The following is a 12,503-nucleotide window of genomic DNA, read 5'->3' as shown; positions in this document are numbered from 1 at the left end:
TTGAAAAAGATAAAAGAAAAAAAAGCAAAAAAAAAAGCAATGTTATCTATTCCCGCCCTTCGTGCGGGGGCAACTTCCGGAGCAGCGGGATTGGCTGGTTGTGTCCTAGTAACGGGGCTCCGACTGAGGGCGGGGCGCGGGAGGAGATGCCCGTGGGAGCCCCCGCCTGTCTGAGGGGGCGGGTCTGAGCCTGCAGAAGCTCCCATCCACTCAGCCTGATAGTTCCTGAGCCCCGGCCGTGCTCCCCTCCCCAGACACCAGAGGGCGCCCATCGAGGCGAAACACAACATATCTCATTAAATATCATCGAAGGAAAACCCTCGTAGTCGGGGGCGCGCCCGAGGCTTTCGCAACCCCCACGAGAGGGCGCTCGTCTGTAGAGCGACCCGTGCAGGAGGAGGCAGAGACCTGGCTGGGGAATACGCGTGCCCAAGGGGATAACAAGGAGAGCAGCAGCTAACCCTGAGTGACGGCTCGCTGCGCAAAGCCCTGGAGGGCGAGGATGTCATCGGATCCTCCCATGATCCCCCACTCTGGGTCCGCTGCTGCCCTTCTCCCAGAGCCGCGGATGTCAGCCCGGGGGCCCTTTCCTCCTCGGGAAAGACCCTTTGTGACTCCTTGAGCTAGGAACACGTTGTACCCAGTGGACGCCACTAGTCAACGAGCATTTATTAAGCCCCTACTGTGTGTCAGGCATCCTAAGGGGGTAAAACTGAGACAAAAGGAAGACGGTTTCTGCCCCAGTGAGCTCACATTCTGATGAAGGGAAACACATAAGAGGGAGCTAAAAACCACATAAAAGGCAGGACCATGAAATGAGTGACGGAGCTACGTGACGGGTGGCTCAGCTCAGCTTCCTCAGGAGTTCTGGAAGGATCACCAATGAGAGGAGGGGGTCCTCAGGGTGGGGGGTCCTCAGGGTGATGGGTCCTCCACGATCAGAAGTCCTCAGAAGAAGGGGGAGCACCAGCCATCTCCTTTATATCTGCTTGATCTCAAACTATTTTTTGAGTTAGAATGAAAAAAAAAATCCTTTTAATTCCCATCATACCCTTGGCCATTTCCATGCAAATTACCCTCCCAGAATGCAGTATTGCAAGACCGAAAGGAGAGATTAAGAAAAATCTCTCACATTCTCTAACATCCTAACAACACAAAGCGTGTTTAAGCGGGAGTCAGATGGAAACTGACCCAGTCTGAGGTTCTGCAGTAAAACATGGAAACGCGTCTCCTTTAGTGTGCTTGCCATCCATAAAACCATATCCGTTTCTGATACTGAGCCATTTGACAGGATCAGGGACTTGGGGGGGGGGGGAGAGTTTCTTCTCGAAGTCCTTAGTAGCTGGGGCTGCTAGAACAGTTTCCAGGCCACAAAGGGTCTTTTTCTGGAGGATGGCTGTGGGGGTCAGACTTCAATCAGTGGTCTGCGGGTGGCTGTGATTCCTGGGGCTCTTGGCTTGCTCGCCTGTCAGCCAGAATTTGTCAGCAGTGGTAGAGGTGATGATAGGGGCTGAGGGAGGTAGCTCACCTTTTTCCCCACAAGGGCTGCTCCCCCAGTCCTGCCTTGCTGAAGATCTAGGGGTTCATGGATTCATGGGAGGGAAGATTGAAACAGTTATTCCCTAGTTCCTAGATTTAGAGTCAGAAAGAACCATAGTAGTCATCTGGTCAGACCCCGTCATCTTTATGAATGAGAAAACTGAGGGACAGTAAAGGTGAAACATCTTGCCCAAGTCACAGAGCTTTGAACCCAAGTCTTTGGACCTTTCCCATTGTACTCTACTTCCTGCCTTAAGATCTGAGGTCTAACTCAAGTTCTGTTTCTTGCTACTTACATGACCACAGGCAAGTCCCTTCTCCCTCTTGCTTTCTGCCTCAGTATAAAGTTTTAAGGCCTCTCTGGAACCCGGACAGTTCTGTATTCCCTGGCCTTGGGTCCCTTCCAGCTCAATACTACCCTCTAGTGCCCAGTCCCTGGTGCACAAGACCGGCCAGGCGCTGTCCATAGTGTAGGGGAGCTGAATTGCTACTATTTCTCTTCCATGGAGAGATTGTTTAAAAAAAAAACCAAACTCTTAGGTTATTGTTGGACTATACGCCCAATATGAGCCAACATGGCAGCCCCAAAGCCCAGTGGAATCTTAAATTGCAACAAGAGAGCCATAGTTTCCAGGAATAAAGCGGTGGTAGCCTTGCCATGCTTTGTCCTGGTCAGGCTACATCTGGAGCACTGGCCTCCTTTCTGGGTTCATATTTTGGGAAGAAAACCTGAACTGGGGGGTGTCAACAGCGAGGCAGCTAGGATGGTCTTGAAGTGCTTGAAGCACATGAGGATTGATTGGAAGAACTGGGCGTAATTGATCTTGGAGGTAATAGGGAGCCATTGAAGTTTTTTGAATAAAGGAGAGACAAAGTTAAATCTACACTTTAGGAAAATCGCTTTGGCAACCAAGTGAAAGACAGATTCGAATAGGGAGACTTGAAGCAATGAGATGGATATTGCAGTGGTCCAGGTGAAAAGTGAGAAAGGTCTGAACCAGAGCAATGACTGTGAACGGAAAAGAGATAAAGACAATAGATGTTTTAGAAGCAGAAATGACAAATTTTAGCCACAGACTGGATGTGTGGAGTGAATTTGAATGAGGAGTTAAGGATGAGATTAAGATTTCTAGTCTAAGCAGGATGGTATGGAATGAGCAGAACCAGGAGAATATTGTACACTCTCACAAGATGTGATGAAGAATGACAGCTCTTCTCAACAAATTAAAGATCCAAGACAGTTCCAAAGGACTTATAATGAAAAATACTCTCCATCTCCAGAGAAATAATGATGGAGTCTGAGTATAAATCATAGAATACTTTGTTTTTACTTTCTTTTCTTCTTCTTCTTCTTCTTCTTCTTCTTCTTCTTCTTCTTCTTCTTCTTCTTCTTCTTCTTCTTCTTCTTCTTTTGGTCTTTGTTTCATTTTGTTTTCTTTTTTCGAGAGGCAATTGGGGTTAAATGATTTGCCCAGGGCCACACAGCTAGTGAGTATTAAATGTTTGAGGCTGGTTTTGAACTCAGCTCCTCCTGACTCCAGAGCCAGTGCTCTATCCACTGTGCCATCTAGCTACCCCTAATCTGTGTTTTCTATCACAACAAATGTTTTGCATGACTGCACATGTATAATCGATATCAGATTGCTTGCCTTCTTAAGGAGAAGGGAAAGGAGGGAAGGAGGGAGAGAATTTGAAACTCAAAGTTTTAAAAGACAAATGTTAATGCTCTTTTTCCATGTAATTGTAAAGAGATATATAATTGTTAAGAAAAACCACAACCCATCAGTGGTAATTCAGAAGAGAGAAAGATTTTAGGAGAAAGATAACAAATTCTGTTCTGATCGTGTTATGTTTGAAATTTCTGCAGGAGAATCAATTTGAAGTATTCAATAAGCAGTTGGAGATGAGAGACAAAAGATCAGGAGGTTGATTAGTATTGACTATGTAGATGGGGGAGGGAGAGTACCTACTATGTGCCAGGCACTGTTGTATTTTAAAAAAACATTTGATCCTCACAGCAACCTTTCGAGGTGGGTGTTTTTCTTCTCTTCGTTTTAAAGTTGAAGCAACCATGGCAAACAGAGGTTATGTAACTTGCCCAGAGTTATATACCTAGGAAGTGTTTGGGTCTAGATGTGGCTCAGATCTTCCAGCCTCTGCCCCCTCTGTCTCTAGTTCTGGGAATCATCCATATAAATATGCATTTGTGGGAGTTGATGAGATCACCAAAGGAGAGAATATAGAAGAAAAAACAAGATGGCTCCAGATGGAGACTTGGGGGACAGCACAAGTAGGAGTTATGATCTAGATGAAGATCAGACCGAGGAACCTGAGAAAAAGTAGTCTTATAGGCAGGAAAAGAAAGAGGGTAGATCAAGGTCACAAACATTCAGAGATTCAGAGATCCAAGAAGAGAAAGTGCTCAACAGTTAAGGTTAATTGATATTTTGAGGATTCCTTTATGTATGGGATTGACCCGATGGCCACTGAGGTACCCTCCAACTCATAAATGTCTATGATTCCATGAAGTTGAGCCAAAAGATAAGGAAATGTTTCCTAATGAAATGGCCCCTGAGCTGAGCCTTGAGGGATTCTAAGAAGTGGAGGGAAGAGGTATCATATGAAAACCCATGCATCAAATGGAATCAGATTCAATGGTGTGCTCCTCTCTTAGAAGATCATTCTAAGTGGAAAGGATTCTCCAGGTTCACTCTTAAAAATGTAGTTCCTGAGTGCCCACTGGTGCCAGTCTTAAGGCACAAGAAGCTCAAGGCAAAAGTATTGCTGAAAAGGTATAGTAAGAGCAGTGATAACAAAACCTCTCCACAGTAAACTTGGAGTGCACACTTCCATGAAAGCACAGAGCATCAGAGGGAAGGGTGGATGCATCGAGTTCACAAGTGGAGAGGCACAGAAAACATATGTGACCAAGGCATGCACAAAAAGGAGGGAAATTCTTATGCTTCAGGCTCATAGGGCATTAATGGACTAGCCATGCTCCTCCATGCTCAATAGTCTACGTCAATAGTTTTCATGTTTATCTCTTTTTATATTGTGAATGATTTTGCTTTGTCATGATTGTAAGCTTTTTTGGCTTTACTTGATGCACAGTAAAAAAAGAAACAAAAACTTTTCCAGTCCCTCATTTTTATTCTACATATGTCTTTGTCGTTGTTGTTTTATTTTTTAAATTTTTTGTTTTTTTTTATTTTCAAAATATATGCAAAAATAGTTTTCAACATTCACCTTTGCAAAATCTTGTGTTCCAAATTTTTCACCCTCCCTTCTCCCCAGCCCCTCCCCTAGATGACAAGTAATCCAATATGTTCAATATGTGCAATTTTTTTAATTAAAGCTTCTTATTATTCAAAACATATGCATTAGCCCTTGCAAAACTTTGTGTTCCAATTTTTCCTTCTCTTCCTCCACCCCCTCCCCTAGATGGCAAGTAGTCATATATATGTTAAATTGGGTAGAAATATATGTTAAATCCAATATATGCATAAATATTTATTACAATTATCTTGCCACACAAGTAAAATCAAGTCAAAACAGGAAAAAAAAGAGAAACAAAATAAAATTCAAGCAAACAACAGTTGTTGTTTTAGAAGTGTTTCTTGTGAGAAACAGATTGTAGCATTTTTTTTTATCCAAATTTTCTCTTTTTCATTTTTATTGGATTGTTAAATCCATTCACATTTAAATCAATGAGAATTAAGTTTATATTTTTTCCATTTGTTTTTAATATTGTTTTAAAAATCCAAATTAAGATTCACACCCCCCCCCCCACTTTTCTCTTTAAAGACAGTACTCTTTATTTATTTTAGCTTAATCTACTTGAAAGCAACCCTATTTCCTCAGGCTCTGCCACTCACCCAGAAATACCACTACTCTCCTTTGTTAATCCTTTCCCTGCTTTTGGAGAGTTCCTTAAATTATTAGTTCCTTTAAATTTTTTCCATTTATTTAATTCTCTAAATCTCCTCCTTTTTTACTCAGTTAAATAGTTGAAGAAAATACCTTTATCTCTTGCCCTTCTCCTTTTATTTTTCACATTATTTTTTATTTTTAAAATAACAATGGAACAATTTCAAGAGCTCTGGACCTGTATAAGAAAGGCCCGGGTTCAAATTTGGCCTTAGATACTAGTTGTGTAACACTGGACAAATCACTAAAGCCTAAGTCTGCCTCACTTTCCTCAGCTATAAAAATTGGAATAATAACAGCTCCTTACCTCCAATGGTTGTTTTGACGATCAAATGAGATAATATTTGTAAAACGTTCTAGTGCAATGTCTTTCACATAGTAGGTATTTAATAAATGTTTGTTCCCTTTTTTGGTCCTAATTTTGATCTTTGTTCTATTCAATAATCCTCAACCTGGGATTCAGAAACTTCATTTAAAATGTCTATGTTTTGGTAATTACATTCTTTAAAAAAATTGGGTTTCCTTTGTACACTTACATACTTTATTTTATGCATTTAAAACACGATTCTTAAAAGGAATCCATAGGTTTTCCTATCCTGCCAACGGGGTCTATGACTCCAAAAATTTCAAGGATCTTTGTTCTAACCAGTTAATGGTTAGATTGGATTCAGCTGATTTAGAAATGATTGTCATATAGGTAATGAGTCATGTCTTGTAACTTAAAATATAACCAGTTTCTTGACTTTTTTTTTAATCCCTGTGGTCAGCATCTTTTATTCTTTCACCAAAGAAGGTAATAATTTACAGGTGTGAGACTTCTCTGTAGTTTTACAAGTTTTGAGCCCTTTCATTCCTTCTTCCAGGTACATATGTTCCAACATATTTTTCACTGATCTTTTTCTATTCCCATCTTTTCAGTGAAGTCACCAAGTATATATATATATATATATATATATATATATATATATATATATATATATATATATATATTTCATTTGGAGTTTTTCATAGAGCTTCCTTATTCCTTCATCTTCCATTAGATACATTAATGCACTGAAGCAATTATTTTTATGGTGATCTTTTGAATTGGTAGGGACGTGACTTCATTGAAATAGAGAACTCCCAGGTAAGTAAACTCTTTCCACAATTCAGATTGATTTTACCCACAGTCCTCAAGAATTGCCTAGAGATCAGAGAATAAATGATTTGTCTAGGATGACACAGTAAGTATGTTTGAGAGATGAAATTTGAACCCACGCCTTCCTGGTTCTGAAACCATTTCTTTAAAGATCAAATGATTCTGTCTGTCTCTGTCTCTGTCTCTCTCTGTGTCTCTGTCTCTGTCTCTCTGTCTCTGTTTCTGTCTCTCTCTCTCTCTCTTTCTCTCTCTCTCTCTCTCTCTCTCTCTCTCTCTCTCTCTCTCTCTCTCTCTCTCTCTCACACACACACACACACACACACACACACACACACACACACACACAAAGTGTTTTTCCATGTTATTTACCAAATTGTTATTAACATAACAACATAAGACGACCACTTGGCTTATGAAATGACGTTTCTTGTTTTCTTTGGACATACTCATTCTATCAATTCTTTTATTTGCTTTTACAAAGAGACTTATTTAACCTTGTTTTCTTTCCCCTTTCTATTTGCCTTATGGCAAGAATGTCAAGCATGTTTGCTCAGTGGTCATTGTGCTTTGGAGCTCATATTTGGGCACCAGCTGCCAAGTCAGTCTTGATAGGCGATCTCAAAACTATGATCCTTCATGCCCTATACCCCTTTTATTTCACTCTATCGCTACCACTGCAGGAGCAAGAGCCTAACCGGTTATGGACTCCTTTCTGCTTGTTGACAAAGAACCAGGCCCAGGAACGGGAGAGTAGGATGAACTTCTAAGAAACCACAATATTCTTTTAATGATTCCTCCCCAATTTTCTCCTTCAGCTTTAATTATTCTCCAAAATGGATTCTGCTATTTTTGATCAATAAAAATGTGCCTTTTCCCCCTCCTTCCCCCACTATTGAGAAGAGAAAGAGAAAAATTCTTATTCCAAACCTGTTTAAATAAATAAAATTTCTGCACTGACTATATCCAAAACGGTCTCATTCAATCTTTCACCTACCTATCAGGAGGTGAGTAACATGTTTCATCACAGGCCTCTGGTCATTGTCCTGATCAGAGTTCTTAAGTCTTTCAAAATTTTTGTTCTTTCAAAATGATTGTTATTGCTTATATTGTTCTCTCTGTTCTCCTTACTTCATTTTTTCCCACTTCCTACAAGTTTCCCCAGGCTTCTCTGAAACCGTCCAATTTATGAGATAAATGGTGTCATGGATACAGCCCTGGGTCTGGAATTGGGAAGAGGAGTTCAAATGTGACCTAAGTCACTTATATGATCCTGACCAAGTCATTTCACTTTTGTCTATCTCAGTTTCCTCGTCTATAGAATGGTGATGATAAAAATAATACCTCCCTTCCATGATTGTTATGAGGGTCAAATAAGATAATATTGGTTACAATGATTTGCAACCCTTAAGATACTATGTAAATGCTAATTAGGATTTCTTATAGCATAATAATATTCTATCACATTCTTATGCTATAACTTGTTAAACCATTCTCCAAGTCATTGCCATCTCCCTTAATTTCCAATTCTTTGCCACCATGAAAAGAACTGCTATAAATATTTTTATAAATCTATAGAGTTTGTTTTGCTTGAGACCAATTCCCTTATTATAGCCTCCCTTTTATTCCTTCTTTTTCCATTCTCCCCTTTCCCCTTTATTTCCATATTGAGTGAAATGTACCCAACTCTGTGTTTAGAGTCTTCCCTTCTTTGACCAAGTCAGATGAGAATAAAATGTCAGCTACTTCCCGCCCTCATTCCTTCCTCCTTTGTCAAGATGTTTACTTGTGAAATGCGATTATGTAAGGTCATTTTCTCTAACCTTTTCTCTCTTCCCTCCACACTTGTACTGCTTTTCCATTCTTATCTTAAGAATGGAACCATAACCGAACCACAAGCAAGAATGCACAAGCAAGTAGGATTAGACTCCATCTATGACCCCTGATGATGATAGAGTTCTGAGGGGATATATACATTACATTGCAAACAATTTATCCTTGTTTAGCCCATTAGAATTGTTTCCTTTATAACTTCTGTGTTTGCACTTCAAACTTTCTACCAGGCTCCGAGCTTTTCATCAGGAGAGTTTGTAAGACCTCTGTTTCATGAACGATTTATTTTTCTCCCGTAGGATTATATTCAGTTTTGTTGAATAAGTTTCCAAGCTTTCTGTTGCTTCACAACAGTTGCTGCTAAATCATATGTTTTCTTGATTATGGGCTCCTCAGTGCTTGAATTTTTGTTTCTGACTGTAATACTTTTTGACCTGGAAGCTCTGGATTTTGGTTTTTATATGAAATTTTGGAATTTCTCCCAGAAAGTGGCTAAGAGATTATTTTTATTTTCATTTTGCCTTCTGATTCTAAAAGATCTGAGCAGTTTAAAGATTTCTTGAGGCTGTTTTTTTCTTGGTAATGGCCTTCAAGAAGTCCAATAATTCTTAAATGATCTCTCTTCCATCTTTTTTACAGGTCATTTGTTTCTTATATGAAATGTCTTAAATTCTCTTTTTTCTCTTCCAGTTTTCTGACTTTTAACATTTTTTACTGTATCATGGAGTCATTACTTTCATTTGATCCAATCTGATTTTTAGGGTGTTTATTGCTTGGGTCAAATTTTGTGCATCCTGTACTAAGCTATTAATTCCATTTCTAATTCTTCCTCTCATAGTTCTCTATCCCTCCCTCCAATTTCTCTCATTTTATTTGTATTGTTTTCCAAAATCACATTTTAAACTATTAAAAAAATAACTCTTGCTTTATCTCTTCAACAAAGAATTCTAGTTAAATTTGTGTCCAAGCTGTGTTTTACTTTGAAGCTTTGCTTACAAATGTTTTGTAGTCTTTCCATTTGTATTGAAATAATTGTGTGTATTGTTTTCCTTGTTTTGCTTACTTCATTTTGCATCAGTTCAAATGAATTGGCCTCTGCTTCTCTGTATTCATTGTAGTTATCGTTTTTGACATCAGAAATATTGGATTGTAGTAATGTCAAACTCAAATACAAATCGATGCCTACAGGATGCATATTAACTTAGAAAACCACAAATTGACATTATCTATGCAATATTTTATTTGTATTTATCTTGTTCAATTTTTTCAATTATATTTCAATTTAGTTCTGGCCACATTCTGCCTACATAAGGGCCCTGAGTTTGATGCCTCTGCTCTATTGCCCTGTTGTACCACCACCATTTCTTTAGCCATTCCCAAATCAATGGATATTGATTTTCCTACTATTAAAAAGGCTGGAATATGTATGGGGACCTTCTTTTTTTTTTATCATTGACATCCTTGAGGCATTTTTATATTAGAAAACTTTTTTGGATCACCAGTTAGATCTGAACCTTGATCATTCTATCACATGACCTCTCTTGAACTCTGCCTTGGGAAGATGATTTTGATAGCTGTGTGGAAAATGGTTCGCAGAGGGAAAAGGTTACAAGCAAGGAGAACAAATAGAGCCCGTTGTTGCCATTCATATGCAAGAGAATAAGCACATGAACCTGGATGCTGGTTGTGTAAGAAAAGAGAAGGAATATAGGCAAGAAATATAGCGGAGGTAGAACCTACGAGACTTGGATGTGATGAATAGAGTGAGGATCCTGGGTTACTCTGATACTTACTAACTTGGATTCTTTTTTTCAGTTCTAACATTCTAAGTGCTATGTTCTATTCCATGTTATCTGGCTAACTCAAACTATCAACTGATTAGAGCAAAAGTTCCTTATCACTTTTGAGTCACGAGTATGAAGTGAGAAAATGAGTAGTATGTGGGTGAGGAGATTGACAAGTTGGAAATTTCTCAATCGAAGCAACCAGCATTCTGACATCCCCTGTTCTAAGACCCCTCCCAGCCCTAATATCACCTGTTCTATGACCCCTCTCTGTCCTGACATTCCCTGTTCTAAGGTTCTTCCCAATTCTGACATTCCCTGTTCTAAGACCTCTCAAATCTGATATTTCCTGTTCTAAGCCTCTAAGATCCCTTCCGCTATTCTATGTTCTAATGACCCTTCTTTTTTTTTAAGATTTATAAAACTCTTTACTTCTGTGATTTAATTTTATTCTTATAACAATCTTTTTTCTTTTTTATTAAAGTCTTTTATTTTCAAACACATGCATTAGATAATTTTCAACATTCACCCTTACAAAATTTTGTGTTCCAAATTTTTTTCTCCCTCTCTTCCTCCTGCCCTTCCCCTAGACAGTAATTCAATATTTGTTAAACATGTGCAATTCTTCGATATATATTTCCACAATTATCATGTTGCATGAGAAAAATACAATCAAAAAGGAAAAAATGAGAATGAAAACAAAATTCAAGCAAACTACAACAAAAAGAGTGAAAATGCGATGTTGTGATCCACACATCCTCTCTCTGGGTCTGGATGGCTCTCTTCATCATCAAACAATTGGAATTGGTTTGAATCATCTCATTGTTGGAAAGAACCACGTCCATCAAAATTGATCATTGTATAATCTTGTTGTTGCCGTGTATAATGATCTCCTGGTTCTGCGCATTTCACCTAGCATCAGTTCATGTAAGTCTAGGTCTTTCTGAAATCATCCTGCTGGTCGTTTCTTATTTCTATAATATTCCACTACATTCATATATCCTATACTAGTTATTGAATATTCAAAAACCTTCCATTACTTTCACATACCATAACTTATTCAGCCATTCCCCACCTGATGGGCATCCACTCACTTTTCTGTTTCTTGACATTACAAAAAGGGCTGCTACAAACATTTTTGCACATATGGATCCTTTACTCTTTTTAATGATCTCTTTGGGATACAGACCCAGTAGATACTTCCGAGGATCAAAGGGTATGCACAGTTTGATGGCCCTTTGGGCATAGTTCCAAATTGCTCTCCAGAATGATTGGATCAGTTCACAACTCCACCAACAATGTGAGTGTCCCAGTTTTCCCACAACCCCTTCCAACATTCTTCATTATGTTTTCCTGTCATCTTAGCCAATCTGAGAGGGATAAAGTGGTACCTCAGAGTTGTCTAATGCCCCTTCTAACATTCTGTCTTCTTGGCTATCGAATGTTTCCGGAGAAGAGCCACTCCTTCATGGAAGGCCAATCAGATTATGGACTTCTGCCCCAGAATGTTTTGGCTTGAGAAGTGGGACATCTCCACAGCAAGGGATGACTTTTCTCTCCAGGAAGTTTCTTCCTCCTGCCAAAAGCAGGAGAAAAGAAAGCTGAGGAGGAGGGCCTCCACCCACAGAGGAAACCTCACTCCTGGGTCGGGGAATCACAGGTTGGAGGCCAGGCCTGGGCTTTGCCAGCTTGCAGTAATGACCTTTCTGAAAATGAAATGGGTTTTTCAGGAGACCACAAGCTCATTTGGAATCAGGGTTCCATGTCTGCTAATGACACAGAGAATGTCTGAGGCTACGTGGAGGGGGGCCGTGGCCAGGGCTGGGAAGGAGGCCAACACCTCATTCATTGCTGTCCTGGCTGTACCCCCTGGAGGACTGGGTTCCCTTCTGGGTGCTCCAGGATGCTGACAGTCTGGAGTGAGTCTGGAGGAGGGAAGCCAGGGTGAGAAAGGGCCTTGACTCAGTCCCTGTTAGAGAAGGATTAAGGAGAAGGAGCTAGAGAGGAGAAGACCCAGACTGGTGTGAATGTTCAAGGATCGCTTGTCCCCAGAAAACAAGGATGTCTTTGTCCCCGTAAAACAGAGGGAGGAGCAGAGGGGGATGGTTTTGTTGTTGTTATTCAGTCCTTTTTCAGTCACGTCACACTTTGTGACCCCATTGGGGGTTTTCTTGGCAAAGATACTGAAGGGGTTTGCCGTTTCCTTCTTAGGCTATTTTACAGAAGAGGAAACTGAGGTAAACAGGTTAAGTGACTTGGCCAGGGTCACACAGCTAGGGAGTGTC

General features: G+C 39.9%; 1 protein-coding gene across 1 annotated transcript in view; it reads left to right on the top strand.

Annotated features, from left to right (window-relative positions):
• The window catches only part of GAL3ST1 (galactose-3-O-sulfotransferase 1), a 38,747-nt gene that overhangs the window by 25,622 nt on the left and 622 nt on the right, over nt 1–12,503 (top strand). The gene's annotated exons all lie outside the window — the stretch shown is intronic.

The sequence above is a fragment of the Sarcophilus harrisii genome, chromosome 1 (genome assembly GCF_902635505.1).
Source record: "Sarcophilus harrisii chromosome 1, mSarHar1.11, whole genome shotgun sequence".
In the NCBI taxonomy this organism is placed as follows: domain Eukaryota; kingdom Metazoa; phylum Chordata; class Mammalia; order Dasyuromorphia; family Dasyuridae; genus Sarcophilus; species Sarcophilus harrisii.
Note: the sequence above shows the minus strand (reverse complement) of the source record. Positions and strands in the feature narration are given on the sequence as shown.